At 36.6% G+C, this 18,668-nt stretch overlaps 1 protein-coding gene and 1 pseudogene across 2 annotated transcripts in view; both read left to right on the top strand.

Moving 5' to 3' along the window:
• The window catches only part of WDR7 (WD repeat domain 7), a 388,194-nt gene that overhangs the window by 298,957 nt on the left and 70,569 nt on the right, over positions 1 to 18,668 (top strand). The window lies entirely within an intron of this gene.
• On the top strand, positions 15,200 to 15,398 carry LOC114673921 (small nucleolar RNA U3; annotated as a pseudogene).

The raw sequence follows: 18,668 nt of genomic DNA, 5'->3' as shown, positions 1-18,668 counted from the left end.
TTTGCTCATTTTTATGAATACATTGTAGTAGAAAGCTTCATTTTGGACTACAGCTTTCCTGAGAGCAATGGCATTACCTGCTATGCAAATTTATTTCAGCATGTGATTGTACTCTGTGAGCCTTCGCATATCTTTTTCTGTATTTATGGTAGACCTTGTAGCCTGGTCTCTTCATTTTGCAGTTTCTGATTCATGCATCCAAAAATTTAAAAACATAAACACAAAGTAAAAAAAAAATTATACTGTAGCATACATGTCTACAGATGCATATTTTCTTGTGATGGGGTTTGGCAAATTAGAATACAACCGGGTTTTAAACATTATGCCGTGTGTTTGGTTTATGGTCTTCTTTTTAAGAATTGTGTATATTAAATCTTATACACAATTAACTGATTTTAAGAATACAAGTAGTTGTTATTTTCCCAGTTGACTGTTTTCTATGGGAATGTCTAGGTGAAAATGCACTTTCGCCTGTCGCTTCCTGGAGGTGATGAGGAAGCGGTTTTACTGGGGCTTATTTTACTGAATGTTAACGGTGCTCCTTGCAGCACCAGCCACTGGCATGTAAAGAAGCTTCCTGGAGGCAACATGAAAGTGTTCAATGTTTTTCCCCTCTGCTGGAAGCCTGCCTCCTCCACAAGCCAGATCCTCAGTCCCTAAAACCACCTTAGTCTGCTGCATATCCACTTTCGTTTCCTATTATGTGGTCACTGAAGAGTCAGGGTTCTGCTAGAGGCACGTGTCTTAACTGAAGGCTCAGTATAAATTTTTTCTGATTTGGCAGAAAGCAGCTGTATTTTGTTTATCAATTTAATAACATTTATTGAACACCTACTGTGTATCAAGTACTAACCAGGCCCTGGGGAAACAATGATGAATAAGATGATTTCCTCATGGGGCACGGGGGAGGTAATTATACAGACAGATGATTCCAGCTTCTGTGTCCTATGCTGGAGTAGAATTATATACCAGGGACTGAGGTAGGCAATAAATGGAGTGCCTAATTCTGGGTATGGAAGTCTGAGAAAGTTTCACAAAGGAGAAGGCATAATAACAATAATAATACCTGTGAAAATGCTTTAGTAAAAGTGTCTGCCAAATGGAGAGAGGGATTTTCCCTCTGAGGGAGTTGTGGTGATGGAAAAGTGGTGGTGGATTCTGGAAGCTTCACAGAAGAGTTGATGGGGTGGGCCTTGCAGGATAATTAGGGGTGTGTCATCTTGAATTGCAGAGGGAACCAGACTGGCAAATGTTTGACGGCACAGAAGTGTACAGCAAGTTTGGTAAATGCTGTGTAGTAGAGTGGCTAGAACGTAGGTTGAGGATGGGAGTCTAGTATAGTGCCTGAGTATAGAGAGGGCTTTGAATTTCATAGGAAGGAGTTTGACTATTACAGCAGGGCCTTGAATAATGTCATTTCATTCAACATCATTTCATCATAATGTTGAAGAGAAAAAAGTAATTCTCAGCTAGGGTCACTGTCTGTGTGGCCTTTATACTTTCTCCCCAGGTCCATGTGGGTTTTCTGTGGGTACTCTGGTTTCCTCCCACATCCCAAAGATGTGCCCATTAGGTGAACTAGCATTTCTAACTGGTCCCCATCTGAGTGAGAGTGTGTGGCGTGCGCACGCGCACTCTGTCATGGGATGGCATCCTATCCAGGGCTGGTTCTGCCTAGTGCCCTGAGTTGCTGGGAGAGACTCCAGCCACCCGTGACCCTGAACTAGAAGAAGTGGGTAAGTAATGATCTTACTTGTTTTTGTCGTGGGCAGGTGGAGTTCTTTCCCTGCTTTGTATCAGTTGCAAAGCAGGAAAAAGTCAAGCAGGCTTTATTCCTGGCCAGGCCTGGAGAAGGAAAGAACTCTTGGTCTACAGATGCCCTCTCCCTGAAAAATAGAAGGCGTGGTGCATTTAAGAACCGGGTATGGAGAGGGAAAGGGATGTTAGCATGCGCAGGGTGGGACTCCAGATGCACGGGCTCAGTGCATAAACATACGTCTTCATGGAACCCGTGATACAAATGGCGAGGTGTTCTTTTGGGGGAGGGAATTTTAGTATTATAATGATAACATTAAGGATCTAAAGGCAACTAGGGGTCACTTGTTCCAGTTTGCACCAGTTGGGGATCTTATCTCCCTCTGGTATCTGGTCAGGAATGGAGAAGCTCTGGTGCTACTGGACTGTCTGGTTTCTTTATGCAGCTGTGCCTAAAAATAAAGGTCATAATTAAAGAAAAACGGCAAGAAAAAGAACTTTTCCAATTATTTCATCAGGGTGGTCCTGGTAACATTTTTATTAATCTTTCTTAAATGTTTGTAGAGCTCAACTTCATTTCAGTGTTTAATATTGGAAGTGTTTTGGGTCTTTCTGAGTTTGGTGATGTTTTTGTGACCAGAAATGTGCCATAGAAACTTAACTCTTAAATATCAATTAGCCTGTGGTACAGTTGGTTTCATTATAGGTCAGTTTTCAAGAACATACTAAATCCTCACATTAAGTGAGGACTTACTGTGTTTGATAGACAATAGAAAGTCAGAAAAGGTTAAGCAAAAATGTGTAATTCTTCTACCAGAACATAGTTGATAAGACATAATTTTATGAAACTTCAGATTTATAACAAAGTTATGAAGTTATGTAGATATTATTAAGATTGTGAAAATAAAGTCCACATAGGCCCATTTATTTGTGAGTCAGCACATAAACATAGAAGAATGATTAACAATATAAGCTTGTAGCTTATGCTAAATGTGAGTTGCAATAGATGACAAATTATAGAGGACTTCAGAGAACACTAAGCTTGCATGGGTCCTCAGAAGTTTTACAGGTCAATGCCACTCCATCTATTGGCTGATTTTTACTAGGTTAATATATGAACAACAAAGATAACATATCAGTAGGAGTTAAAATTATTTTATTGAATATCTGCCATGTCTGTACCATTGGATTCTACTAGGTGCCTTACAGCACTTTTGAGTCTTCTGTATACAAAATGCCTTTCATGAAATAGGAAACTCCAAAGTCAATGGCATGAGTATCTGTGGTTCAGATATGTGATGTTTGTTTTTAAAATCTTTATATAGTTTTGTATTCTTTTTCTTTTTGTTTCCTTCCTTTTACCCTTTTTAAAATGTGCTCTGGGTTTTGTCTTAGACTAACCTCTTTAATGCTGCCTTATGCCAGTATTCGGCTGCTGTGGTTGACAGATCACAAAATGGTGTGAAACTTCATTAGTGTTCTTTGTAAATGAAATATTTATGGATGCATCCAGAAAAGTGCTTATGATTTGGGTATTCACACAGTACTATTTTTTTGTGGATCTCTCTAATAATAATGTGAAAATCTAAAATGTATACAAAATATTAGCTAATATATATTTCAAAGTAATATATAAGTAAAAAACTACCAGATGACATTATTGCTTTCATATCTGTAAAAAGTAACAAATAATTTCTAGTCAACATTGTAAACATGATCTTCCACATCTAAAGTTGTATTAATTTAATTAAGAGCTAATGTAGTGTCCTGAAGTCATTGAGTATTTAAAAACAGAATGTATTCTGACTGGTGGTAAACATAAAATTAACTATTCTCTGTGAGTCCAAAGGTAAAATAGCATTATATATAGAATGCTGAATAATCCTGAGTTTGGGTTTTATTTTGTTGTTTAGTTTTTTTCACCTTCACCAGTGGGCTTGTAGGGTTTTTTGTTTGTTTGTTTGTTTGTTTGTGGATTTTTGTTTTTTGGGTTTTTTTTGAGATGGAGTGTCACTCTGTTGCCCAGGCCGGAGTGCAGTGGCGCGATCTCAGTTCACTGCAACCTCTGCCTCCTAGGTTCAAGCAGTTCTTCGCCTCAGCCTCACAAGTGGCTGGGACTTCAGGTGTGTGCCACCACGCCCAGCTAATTTTTGTATTTTTTTTAATTCATTTATATATTGAATAAACTCAGAATTTCTAAGGAAATGGCTGAAGATATTCCTTCAGCCCGTGCATTCCAGAGATACACCATGAGCTTTTAAAGACTTGCCCTTAGAGCCACAGAATGCCTGCTGATGACTGTAAGTGCAGACTTTCATTAATCAGGTTTTATCTAAAACTCAGCTGAGAAACACAGAGCACTAAGAAGCTAGTTTAGAGTACATGTGGTCCATTTATTCCTTGGAATATTCTAGTTTACATCTTTAGATTGGGTGAAACCATCCAAGAGCTCCATTTTTTTCTAGGCTTTCTGTTCTCCTCCGAGGTTTCTTTGCCCATGTTCCTCTTCAGCATTAGGCCTGCCATTTGCATGGAGGCACCTTTCAAGGGAGTGCGTAAGAACGGTGGTCCTATTATCGCAGGGCTGTCATGTTGATGTCACTCGGTACATTGTTTAGTGTCCCTTCTGTGAAGACTCAAGACGTTTCTTTTAAACCTAGATGACAGCTCATTTTTTTTTTCGTAAGGAACCTAGAATGTGGTTTTTGTTTGTGTTTTGTTTGTTTTTCCCATATAACCAGTGTTAATTTTAAAATTTGCCTTGGCCATTAAGCCGCTCAAAGCCAAAGTCCCTGCTTATGTCTAGGAAGTTATGGCTTTTGTCTCCCGTATTCCTTCCCTCATAATCATACCTTCAGCTTTGTCTTTTTTGTCTATCTTTTTACTGTATTCTAGAAGCTTCCCTAAGTCCTTTATGTTATGTGTGTATGTGTATGAAATATGTATGTGTGTATGTACCTTAGTACATGTATGTATATGTGTATATGAAATACACGGTTTTATTTCAAAAGCCATGAAAGTAAAAATCATTGTAAGAATATTAGCTATGATTATTTTCTAAAATAAAAAAGACATTTTTTGTATTAACTGAAATACTTTAGATCTTCCTGGAGTCGTTTATATAGCTATAGATATTTTTCTATAACAAATCCAGTAAAAGTTATAAAAATCACACACTATTAACTAGCTGTATTAACGTTACAGTCATAGCTTTAAATATTTCCTAATAATTCACATTTCACTTTCTGGGATATTAATAATATAGTGTCATCTACTAATAATACAAGAAAATTACTTAGATTTCAGTGCCCTTCAAAAAATGTAGCACACACATCCTTCTTAACACAGTTATACAAAATGGTTCTCCTGTCAGATTTTTTATCAGTGTAACAAATATGAGTGTATTATTATATAGGAATTAAACTGCATCCATTTTAAAGCACAAACATATTAGCCACAAGACTGCTGCAGCACTGAATTAGTTTTATGTTTATAAATAAGCAGAATAGGAAGCACAATAAGGTAACATTTAAGAAATGAATCTCTGTAGGTTCTTTCCCAGCTAGGCCTTGGCTTTGCCTTCATACGTCTCCTCGGTGATCTTCAAAAAGGCATCGTCTAGCACTCTAGATAATTATTGTTAGAGGGTTCTGAGTAATTTACATTTAATTGCCTGGACTATAAATAATACAGCATCCTCAGTTAAAAATACCCTAGACGCCAAGAAAGTAGAACCGACTCCTTTCAAGGCTTGGGAGGATAAACATCACTGAAATTTCTTCAGAATTCTTTGTTAAAATTTCGTTGCAAGTTGCCATGTCACTGAACTCAGATCCCCATGTGAAGTCCCTCACACAGAAGACCAAGCAACACGGAGTGTGCCATGCTTGACTCAGTTGGATGATGTGTCTTCCTTTGGTCTCTGGATCAATGCTGACTGGTATTACACTACTCAGTGTGCTGCAGCAGCATGAAACATGAAGGCGTAGAGCAGTACTTGCGGTGTGCTCTGTACAGATGTTACTGAACCCAGAGAAAAGCACTCTAGAACCTGTACGTGTGATACGCACATGTTCCAAAAGGAATGCTTGTTTTTTATTTGGCAAAATTATTCTTTACTAATGTCAGAATAGAGAGGTTTAAGCTCTTAGAAGCTGCTATCAAGGCTCCATTAGAAACAAAGATAAAATATTTCTACAAATACAATGTACTTTTTAAGTTTAAGGTGATTGTATTATGATCTTGAGGTCTGGTAGTGGCGTAATACATGACAAATAAAGGATTAGGGTTTTTTTAAATGAAATTGTAAGTCATAAGAGATTTTAGGATTTCTTCAGAGCAAAAATTAGATATACCTCTAGATGTGATTTTTTGGTCACTTAAAACTACACAGTCGTGCACATATAAGTAGCTTGAGGAAAGGGACTTTTCCCTTCATTTCTTTTATAGCAACTAGTAGAGGGCTCCAACTGGCCAAAGACCATATGTCCCAGCATTCCCAGATAGGTCGTTATTTCACGCACTTTTTTTGTTTTAAGTTAAGGCAGTTTATTTGATGTATAACTAAGAGTGATTTAATTTTTATGGTTTTTAAAGACTTGTCAAATAAATAAATTCACCACTTCCAAAAAAAAAAAGAAAACCTTTGTTGGGCTCTGTCCCAATTTTTAGTTTAAAAAATATATACCCTGAGTGTAGCCACTCAGTAACGGTGGTTGAATAATGACACTAGCTATGCCGCTTCGTGTGTTTAGTCCTTAGTTTCATCCTGATAAATGGCATCAGTTCTTTTGCTTAAGCAGTGACCTTACTGCATTATTTTTATAGAATTACAAGTTGTAAAATTTTGATTCTGTAAAGGACCTTCCGTTATGACTTACTACTTCCTGTCCTTCATTTTAAAAACAGGCAAACTGACAAGCTTTTTTTATGCTGACAGTGAGACCACAGTGAAGCTCAGCTTTCCTGAACAGATCTCATATCTGCTCTGTGTTCTTAGAGTGGGGTGTGCACTGTTACACAGGCTTACACGTGTCAGGGGCACACATGGAGTTGAGCCATCTCATCAGAGGATGAGCTGACCGTTGCTGAGTTCCAAGCCCAGGCCTCTTCCTCTCTATCCTTCATCTCATTTTCTCTCACCGCCTCTTGGACCTTGCTCTTTAGATAACTTTCTCTTTTATCCTTAACTTCTCCTTCTCTATGGCATCTCTTTTTCAGCCTGGAAGTGTATTTTGTTCTGTATCTTCTCCACCTACTGTCCAATCCATCCTTTCCCAGGACAAGGAGTTTACACTTCATCCAGTTTGTCACCTCTCCCACTCTCTTCATCTACTGGAATCTGATTTTTGCCGCCACTGGTTTTCTAAACCCTCTCTCTGTCTCTCTGTTTCCCTTTGGTTACAAACAATTTTTGATTACCAAATGCTTTTCAGTCTTTAAAGTAGTGGTTCTGAAACTTTTTGGTCTCAGGATCTCATCAAAATTGAAGACCTGAGTTTTTGTTTATGAGGATTGTATCTATATTTTCATCTTTTACAAATTAAAACTGAGAATTTTTTAAATATTGGTTTATTTATTTAAAATCAACTCATTTTGCATTGATGTAGAAACATTTTTGTGAAAAATATTTTCCAAAATGAACAAATACTGAGAAAAAGTAGCATCGCTTGACATTTGTCAGATCTCTTTACTGTCTAGAAGACAGGTGGAATTTAATAGCTATGCATGTCTTTCATCTGTTGCAGTATATTATTTTGGTTGGAAGATATGGTCAGAATTTAACTGCTCACACAGATATGTAGTTGAAAAGGGAGGAATGTTTTAATGGCCTTTTCAGGTAATTTTATATCTTCTTGGACACTGCACCAAAACTCAACATGTGATTGTTTTTTAAAGGTTAGTTGCAATGTGGAATCTGCAGTCACATGAACTTTACTGTTATATTAAATCCACTAGTGTATCTTGCACTTCGAATGGATCTTTCACCTGCCCGTGATTTTGTAACATTATGCCCTGGTCTTCGGAGAATGTTGGTCCACTGAGTTATGTTGGCTGTCCATATATGGTCACTTTGCATTTAACAATATTAAAATATCACATTTGCTAATATTACTGTTGATCTCTTCAAAAACGTTAGTGTTGAGAAGCCAGATACAGGTTTCCAAAATTCTTATTTTTACTTAAAAGCTTGAACGTGTCATTGACAATAAATCTTGTCAGTTGTTTTCCTGGAAAGGCTTAACTTTGTTCATATTCAAGAAAGTATCTCTCAAATAACTGTAGTTTTTCTCTCAGTTATGCTTTCAAGTAAATGACGTTCGGTGAAAAAAGCAGCTAGTTCATTCTGCAAGTCAATCTTACAAGTGTTTTTCTCCAAGACAACCATGAGATTTCAGTATACAGAAGTGTTTTATGCGTACTTCCCACTTTGTCACACTGAATATTGAAACAATGTGTACTCAAGGGTTTAAATTTCCTTGATTAATAACTTTTTCATCATGGATATTCTGAAGTGAAACTGTTCTTTTGTTTTGCTCACTGCCAGCATGGCAGTGAAGAACATAGCGACTGCTAAACGAGTACATGTCAGTGCCCCTGCCTTGATTCGGGTTAAAGTGTCAGCAGTTTTACCCACCATTGCTTTTGCATCATCAGTGCAAAATCAACGCGATGAAAAGGCCAAATAATATCTCAGTATTTTTATGAAAATTGTTTTGATCTCGTAGACTTCTCAAAGGAAAGGCATCTGCAAACTACAGTTTGAGAACCACTGATTTAGTGAAATCCTTTGTTGCACAGAATCATGAAACGTATTTTTTCTTTCTTAAAACTCTTTATTTTCTTCATCTCCCATATCCCACAGTGATAACCTTTCCTACGATCCAGTACCTGGAGAGAAGGTAGCCTAGATTTCAGGAAAACTAAGGCTAGGCTTCCTGTAGCTCAGTAGAAATCCTGAAACTTCTATTTAATTTAAAGGACTGTTAACTTTTCTTGGGATTCCAGTGCCACTGGTTCCAGAAGGGGACCTCCTTAAGGAACCATGGGCATTTGATGTTAAAGCACCATGATACATAATTTTTGGTAGCAAATCTGCCCATTGTTTAGAGGTCACATTATAGATGACATCCTCTTAAATGTGTCAGACTTGCATTCTTGAAGCGCTATTCTCAAATTCTCTAGGCTCATTAGTCTTTTTTCTCTTCCTTTAATAAGGCCGAGCTTATTCCTGCCTCAGGACTTTTGTTTTTGCTATTTCCTCTGCCTAGAAGGCACCTCCTCCAGATATTGACATAGCCTGCGTGGTCTCATCATTCAGGTCAGCCTCCTCTGACCTCCCTATGTATAACAGCCTCCTTGCCATCACTCTCACATTATTACCCTTTTAGCTTCACAGAATTTTATAATCTGCACTCCTCTTGTTTATCCTTTTTTTACTCATTAGGCCCTTAAGAACAGATAACTTCTCTGATAATTTCCTATTATAGTCCCAGCAACCTTAACTGTTGAATGATGAATGCAGAGACCCTGTGCCTGCACTGAGGATTAAAGGGTCTGCTCCTGGAACAGAGAGCCAGGGCGCACACTCCCATACCTCTTCCTCACACCCTCTTCCTCGTCTTTGTTACCTTGGCTTTTCCTTCCCTAGTTCACAGTTACCTCTTCCCCATCCTAAATGGCATCTCATCCTGTCGATTCTAAGGTTATCTTACAGTCTCTTCTCAGCAACCCTAAGCACCTGGGCTTAGCTTGCTTTTGTTTCTTTGAAACAAAATTCTCAAAGATACAGAATATGTATAATTCCCTAAAATATGGAATATATATATGAAATCTTAAGATATAGACACACATGATGTATATATCTTAAGCTACATATATACCATATATCTATTATATATATCTTATTTATATGCACACTATGTGTATATACACATACACATATACATATATACACTATGTATATAGTCTGCTTTTTCAAAGAATTAAGATTCCAAGTGAATAATTCTCAACCTATTTAATCTTAGGACCCCTTTAAACTCTTAAAAATTATTGAAGAACCCAAAGAACATTTGTTTATAGTGCGTTATAACTATCAATATTTGCCATTTTAGAAATTTCAACTGAGAAATTTTAAAATTATTTTATTTGAAAAGAACCCATTATATGTTAACATAAAAAATATTTTTATGAAAAATGATGCCAACCTCTTTGATGTCTGGCTTAACAGAAGTCAACTGGATTCTTCTATCTGCTTCCACCTGTGATATCTCAGATCATGTAAAATCTGGAAAACTCAGCTATACGTTCATGAGAAAACGAGAGTGAAAAGGGCAAATAACATCCTGGTGTCAGTGTGGACACTTGAGAAGCACTGCTCTCAGCTGTCCCTATGGGACTGCGTCTTGTGAGACAGCGAATTCCAGGTGGTGGGGGCTCCTGCCTTTGCCACACCCAGCTGTGCAGTCTGGGGCACATCACTCGACTTCAGTTTCCTCCTGTAGGAAACAAGGGGCTCTTGTGCCTGCTAACCATGGCAACATTCAACTCCAAAATATTAAAAGTTTTGCGTAGCAGCTACTTTTCTCATGGCTGACTTACAAATATATGATTACCAACCATTATCTTACAATAAATTCTGAAACATGTTAAAATATATGCGTCTTAACATAGGGCTGTATGGATGCTGCGGCTTCTTTGCTGCCTTCCTAAAAATTCTTTGAAGTAATTACTCTCAAACCTAATCCTGCACTGAGACTATTTAATGAACAAAGAACTCAGTTAATATGGAAGGTAAATCACATGTTTTAAGAAAAACAAGGAGTTCCTATTTTGTTTAATGCTATTTTTGTATCTGATTAAGTTTTACGGGGAAAAAAAGTTTAAGTGGAAACCAAAGGGATAGTTTTTTTAAAAGCATGTTGCCTCTCTTACATTCAGACAATGGAATATTATTCAACAGTATTAAAAAAATTAGCTGTCAAGCCATGAAAAGACATGGAGAAATGCATATTACTAAATGCATATCACTAAATACAAGAAATCAATCTGAAAAGGCTATCTATTATATGATCTCCAGCCATATGACATCCTGGAAATGGCAAAACTATAGTCAGAAAAAGATCAGTGGTTGCCAGAGGTCAAGGGAGAAAGGATTTTCATGGTAGTGACACTATGTTATGTGATACATATGATACTCTAATGGTAGATGTATGCCATTATACATTCGTCAAAATCCATAGAATGTACAAAACCAAGAGTGAACACTAATGTAAATGATACGTAAATTTATCAGAAAGCTGCCACCCTGGTGCAGGGTATTGATAGTGGGGGAGGTCGTGTGCATGCAGATGTAGGAATAATACAGGAACTCTACTTTCTCCTCAGTTTTGCTTTGATTTTAAAACATCTCTAAAAAATAAACTATTTTTTAAAAAGCATATCATCCACTCATACTTATTAAAGAGATAAAAAATCAATACAAACTTCTTAATGATGATATTTACAACACTATATGGTGTTTATCTTTAGAACTGAAAATAAAAATAAAAAGAAAATATTTTAATTGACTGTTTTTTAACATATAAATGGCTAATCTTAGTACCCAGTTCCAAAATTAGAAAAAAAGAAGCCACTCAAGAAATAGGAATCAAAAAATGGGACTTGTTCAATTTAACAAAGTAAAATATTTTTTAAGCACTTTTGTGACTTCTCTGAAAATTTCCAATTCATTCAGTTATTCGTTTATCTGTGCTGTATGCCATGCTGGGCCTGTCAGGCAGTCCCTGCCCTGAAGGGCCTTAAAGTTGGCTTGGCAGAGACAGAGAGGTCAATCAGTGAGCTGCCATAAACGCTATGAGAAAAGGGTGTCCAGGACACACAGAAGATTTCCAGTGCCATGATAAGAGGGACACAAAGGAGGGAGCTGGCAGTTGTGCATAGAGGAAAGGAGAACTGGTAGTATTTTAGCAGAGCTCTCAAAGATGAGTAGATGTTTATCAGGCAGATATATCCTTCTGACTCCAAAATCTATGCTTATTTTTATATATAAAAATGACTCTCATTGAACGAAATGCTAATTAAACACTATTGTGAATTGCTGACTAATGAATCAATGATTACTTTGCAAAAATGACAGTTTGTATTCTTTTACATTGCATATTTCATGGCTAAGAATGAAGAAATTCTCAAGCACCATGTACATAGAACTGAACAATATATGTAATGACTTAACTACTTTGGCTTTCCAGTAGAATTAAAGACATAAGTAGTAGCAAGGAAGGTACTAACTTGAAAGGATTTGGGATATAATTTTCTCTAATTTACTTAAGATGGATAAAGCACATGAGTTTTAATACTATTGATATTAAAATTTAAAGTGTTTAATATTGTTTTTGCTGGATTTAACTGATTAACTTTTAGTTGACTTTTGTCGGAAGTTATCTTAGTATTTACATAGAATAATGTGCTTTATATTAAAACACTCATTCACTTGTGTCCTCTAAATGAAATTATTTCTTACTAACACTTGTTTCTATTAAATATAGAGAACTATGGCATACCATACAGCCGTTAAAAAGATTGAGGTAATCCATTTCTACCGACATGGAAAGATGTTAGTAAAAGAGAAATTTTAAAAGAAACTAGCAATAGTACAGAAGAGTATGTAAAATAAAATCATTTTTAAAAAAGAAAACTATATGTGATGATCATTATTCATACCTATACAGGTATATATATGAAGAGAAAAAGATCTGGAAAGACACACCCCAAGCTATGACTGGTGGATACTGGGGTGATGAGAGGGGATTCTTGGTAAAGAGTTACTTTCACTTCTTAACTGTTTTTCTATAATAAATCATCTGTATTTCTCTTTTCAATGAGTGTATTTCTTTAAAACTGGATATATATTAGAATAACGCAAATGAAAGAAATAGTAAAAAGTGTCATTGGGGAAACATTATAGCTATAACACAGATAAGATTTTAAAAATTCAAGGTAAAATAAGTATTTAAACTTTTGAACTGAATGAAAAAAACTAATCTAGACAGAACAGTTAAAAGTCTGTATTTTCAGAAATAGCTCACCTTTTCTTAAACTTGGTTATTATGTAGACAGACTGATTGATTTTGCTTTTCAACTGAAAAGCTGAATCAGCTCTGTTCACCTAAATGGGCACTTAAAATCTAGTAAGGAAATGAACACTGTCTACTTTAGAACAGTGCATGAGCTCATTTTTTAAGAAACTCCTCCAAACCTGTGGTTTGTTTTTATCCCATATGGTGATTACAATAATGGGATGTAAAGTAGCTTCAGTCCTAAATTCCAGTAAAATTCTTAAGTTAGGTCCCATTTTATAGAATACATTTCATAATTAATAATTTTAGATGTTACTTCTATATTCACAAGTAGAAATCCCTCTAAAATCATTCTAGTCCAGTTTGTGTACCATAAAATCTCCCAGACAGGTGGCTGTCTTTTAATACTAAAGTTCTTAATATTAAAACAAAAAACTAGACCTTCCAGCAGTATTCCATTTCACTGTATAACAGGAGGAATATTTAATTTTCAGCCTGTTTGAAATGCTATAGCAAAGTGTTTCAGACCAAATCCCTATTATATTAGCAAATTTAGACTGAAACTATAAAATAATTTGCAATTATTATCAGGTTTATAGTTGTAAATCATAAGTATTTGAAAATATATAAATTTAAAATATTCTGAGCATCCATTTTCCTTATGTTTTAGCATGTTATTAGTTGACACTTATTTGCCATAGGAAAATAGGAAATTAACTACATCTTATGTAATCTTTCTGTAGTATATATTCAGAGATGCGGGTGGATGATGATGATGATGATGATGACGATAGCTGATAAGGTTTGCATGTACCTACCAGTGTTTACTATGTGTCAGGCACTGTTTTAGGTACTTCTGTTGCATTAACTCATTTCAACCACACATACCATAATGAGTACTGTTATTGTTCCCATGTTCCATATTAGGACACTGAGACATAGACAAGTTAAGGAACTCACTCACGGTTACACAATTAGTAAGTATAGATCCAGGTGATAAGGAGCCTGTTTCTCAGCCATTGTGCCTCAAACCCTAGATGTGCATGCTATTTTTCCTTGCAGGATTTCTGATGCCTGGATAGCCCAGGAAACATTTTTGATCTTGCTTTTAACACGCCAGCTGCAATGTGCTTGTCGCAAGTTTTTCAGAGGGAAACGAACTACTCAGCAGGAAATACTGACTATTTACAGTGTGCAAAACCCTGACTGGGAAGTAGTGACTCTCAAATGGAATTCTGCAGTGTCTATCACCATCCCAGAATGAGAGATACTTCATTTGGTTTTTTGAACTAGTGCTCTCCACAGGAATGATGCATTTCTGGAAAACATTTCCCCACCCTCCACCATTCATAGCCCCCAAAACTAACAATACAGCTCACCCTGAGCAGATGCCTTCACCAAAGCCACTTTGATGTCTGTGAACCTTTCAAACATATTAGCAGCATGGCAGCCTGAAATTCTGGAGGGTGTGTACAAACATGTTCTAGAAAGTGCCTCTCCCTGAACAAAACTGTCCCCCTTGATTGTGACTGTGGCATCTGTGAGGGCTGTTGACCAATTCTCTGAGGACCTCCTCTTGAATCTTTTAGACTGAGCTCCTCAAGTTTGTGGCCCTGAAAGAGCTCTTTGGCATCTTGTCCTGTCTAGCCAAGGAGGTTGAGGTAGTTAGTTGTCACTGGTACCTTCTTGGGGTCAAAGTGACACGTACATTGCTCCACTGTAGAAGTCCTGTTGCTGTTTCCTGTAGAACTAGCTTGACTGTGTTGTGTAATCAAATCTTTCCTGTGGTTTCCTGGGGATACCTGAGAGGTATTTCCTTTCCCATCCAGTATGCATGATGAAAAAAGGGATGCAACATGCAGTTGATTCGATTTTAAATAATTTTTCTTTACATTAAGAATGTAACCTACATGCATATCCTGCAGACTGTAACCAAGTGGATCAATCTAAAAAGTCACTTTGTGTAAAGTAAACCAAATATGTGATACTTTTTTCCCTCTTATTGGCAAAAAAAGTATGAAGTTTGCTAATACTAATTAGGAACATTCTTTCGGTGAAAAGTGAAGGCAATTTTGCATTGCCTACTAAAATTTAAAATGTGCATATGCTTTGACACAGCTTTGGTGTCTCTATCCTACAGAAATACCTAGGTGTATACGAGGATCTGTATACAGTATAACCTAAGTTCCCATCAGAAAAAGAATGGTTAAATAATGTAGTGCACATACGCAGAACTACAGTGCAGAGGTGAGCGAGAGTGACGTGAGATCCATGTGTGCTGACATGAGAGGACCATCCCATGAAGAAAACAAAGTTGCGGAAAAGTATGTGTAGTATGTACATCACTTGTATTCAAGGTTAAAAAATAGACTATACTTTCAGTGATCATTTCTATACTTGGTTACTAGGGAAATTGCTCTGAACGTGTAGGCAGCAGAAACCACAAAGAGGAGGCGCAGCATCCTCCCCTGAGCGTGTTGCTTCCCTGCAACTGCCCTTTGCCATTGATGATAGTTCTTCTCTTCTTCTGCGAGAGGAAGAGGGACAGGACGCGGTCTGAATGGTAAAAAATAAAAAAATAAAAAAAAAAATAGAAAAGCTCTTGGAAGATCCAGATCCAGTAAATAGTTAAGAGTAGTTACTGTTAGTGGGTGTGAACCATTTTCAATCATGTTAAGAATTCCTAAAAACAACTGGATAAGAATTGTTCATAATACCTCAGCTACTTTTGAAAATACATGTACAGATGCTTAGGACAGTGCCTGATACATAATACTCAGTACATGTTAGCTGCACATAGTAGTCGTTGTGGTATTATTTTTGGGGAAAAAAGATAGTTGTATTCCCTGTATTCTCTTTTGTGTACGCTTAGATTTAAGATGGTTTCATGTGAAGCTGGAGGTTAATCTTGGATTAATTGAAGTGTTTCTTGTTGCATTCTAATGTTCAGGGAAGTGATATCCAGCAGTAACTTCACGTCCTAAGATCATTGCAAATTACCAAAGTCATAAAGTGTTTTTACAGGTTTCCATCTTTTTGCCAAGTCCTAATTCTGCTGAGAGTTGCATGTTTTCTATTTCTTTTTTCAAATTAACTTTTAAATTTCACACATTTTCTCTTATTTGCAGACCATTTTTTATAAAGACTAAAAGTTCATCAATTCAAGGGAAAGTATAAATAGGGAGTGCCAAAGTTATTTAGAAACTCAGGTACTGAGTGTTTGGCAAACTCTCAAGCAACATGGTGTGCTTCCAAGTGATTTGCTGTGCCAGAGTAGACTCAGTTCATATTTGTGTTTCAAACTCAAACCATCCCTCTCCGTGTTTGTACACCCCACTGTGAGTTGCTCCTCAATAGTTGAAGTCACAAATACATCTTGGCAGAACTGGATTGTATCTCTCCTCCCCAATAGCCTGTTCTAGTAATAGTTAATAACGATTGATCAATGATTATCTTTTAATTACGTTTTGCCCTATTTCAATAATGGCATCAAAGTGATACCATTTCTATTGAAATTTTTGTGTGCTAATATAAATCTTTGGCAAATTCTTAGAGTCATTTTTTTCCCGGAAAACATTTATATTGAAAATATATTTTATTGTGCATATTACTATTTAGACTATTTGTATTTACCTTTTTGAATTTCAGCTCATGCAATCTTTTCTAATTCCCTAATATATAATTACATAGGTTTTATTATGTAACTGTCAGTCTCATGCTAAGGTACCCAGACTCCAGAAGCCGTTACAGATAACTTCTTGTAAATCTACAATTGTTTTTCTCAATTGAAAATATATTTCTAAAAGGGTCATAGGAGAGCCCATTTCCTGATTTCTGCCATTTTTGGACAGTTTTTGTTTCCTTTGTTGTTCATGTCAATTATTATTTTAGACCCTATAAAATACTCATTGGTCATAAAAATCCGTATTTAACATAGATTGTACACTGGTGACTGAAGGGTAAGTGTAATGTTTCAAACTTCACTTACTGTTGCATCCTACTTGCTTGGACCATATTTATGTATTCATGCAAAACACGAAGTCCCAGATGGAGGATAAAAAGCAATAAATAAAAATTATTGTTTAATATCTCAATGGTGATGGGCATAATCAAGAGAAAGTAGGATATTGAGTTAGAAGTAATGGGTAAAGGGCTGTGGCATTAAACAGGGTGGCCCATAAAAGCCTCCTTTGTCAAGATAACTTTGGAACAGAGATGTAAATGAAGTGAGGGCATGAGCAATAGTGGTTAACAGGCTGATGAGATTTTCAAGCAGCGGGAGCAGCAACTGTCAAAACCCCAAATGGGAACCCCCTTGACATATTCAAGAAAGTGCAAGGAGATCACTGTGACTAGAGCAGCACGAACAAAGGAGAGAGGTGTCAAGTCCTGAACAAGGCTGTGAACAGAAGAGAGGTGATTTATTGTTGAAAAGTTACTCTGACTGCATGTGTACAGTGATGAAAGCATGGAGATCAGTGACTTTCAACATGTTGGATGATGACCACCTCAGCTCCAGCAAGAAACGTACTTTACATCATTACCCATTTCCACTTTATTCTTCTTTCACTGACTTGAGTGGTGATGTGCTCTCTGGTTTCACTTGTAGTCCACCTAGCAGAAGAGAACTATTGTTCAAACATGAATATAAAAATGGTTCTTGCCAGGTCATGGCCAACTGCCTAAGTGACATGTTATCAACACAGTGAACTGGAGACTAAGACACCATTTCCAGAAGGCTCAGCACAGAAGAACACTTACTCTGAGACCCCCAAATTTTACAGGAATTTTCATCCCTTAGGAAAATTCCGGTCATGCAGGATCCGGTCAAGATTAGAAAAGTGCAACTTTAAAAACTATAATGGACCCTTCTCTTCAATCCATTGATCCCTTCAGGGCAGAGAACAAGTAATGTGCGTCCTTCGTCTTGACAGAACCTACCTGGAGGACTGGCTCCAGGAAAGAGCAGACTAGGAGGATGGTGGGCTCTGGAAGCCTCAGCAGGGATTGGTTCACTGCAGCTGGTTCCCATGGTGAATACTTAGGAAGTGACTGTGTATATACCACTGATTTCTTCTGTAAAGAGAGCCACTGCTAAAGGAATAAAAAGTTTAACAAGAAATCCTAAGATTAAAACATGCCTTAAGACCTTCACTGTCCAGAATTCTTTAAGTTATTGTTTACAAGTATTAGTCCAGTAGTAAATTCCAAAGAATGAAAAATGCAGACCTGTAATATATATGGTCCTTTCAGGCAGAGTAAAGATTTGATTCCAAGAATAGATTTGATCTTTCTACCATAAATAATGGTGTTTGTAGATGATATAGAAGGATGAGTTTGATATCCAGAGCATAGAAAATGGGCAATGTAACAAAACCTCTTCAGTTTCTAGTTTCACTAAGTAAGATTTTGTCAACACAAGTGTATTTTACTAATGTATTGTTTTGAAGAGGGTTATTTTGGGGGTAATTATTTTCAGTTTTGCAAAAAGATGTTGGCAATATAGTTGTTAAATTTGTGCAAATAATAGGTAAAGCAAAATACCACTGCAAATTGTATTTTCCTATGTGTATTAACCTGCACAGAATAAATACTTGCTAAAACATTTGTTAGATATTATATTCTGTGTACCATAATAGGACATAAATTATTCATGACTATATGTGTATAGATATAGATGTCAATATATGCACAGATATAGATACAGTGATGCCCAATACTTAGACCACTGTAATTATCGAGTAACAAAACGGTAAATGTTTTTTAAACTCTTCTAAATCATTTTCATTTACAAGTGTGAGAATGGCAGATTTTGAATGCTGATTCCCACTCTTT

This window comes from Macaca mulatta, chromosome 18, assembly GCF_049350105.2.
Source record: "Macaca mulatta isolate MMU2019108-1 chromosome 18, T2T-MMU8v2.0, whole genome shotgun sequence".
In the NCBI taxonomy this organism is placed as follows: domain Eukaryota; kingdom Metazoa; phylum Chordata; class Mammalia; order Primates; family Cercopithecidae; genus Macaca; species Macaca mulatta.
The sequence above is the reverse complement of the archived record's forward strand: the minus strand, read 5'-3'. Positions and strand labels throughout refer to the sequence as shown.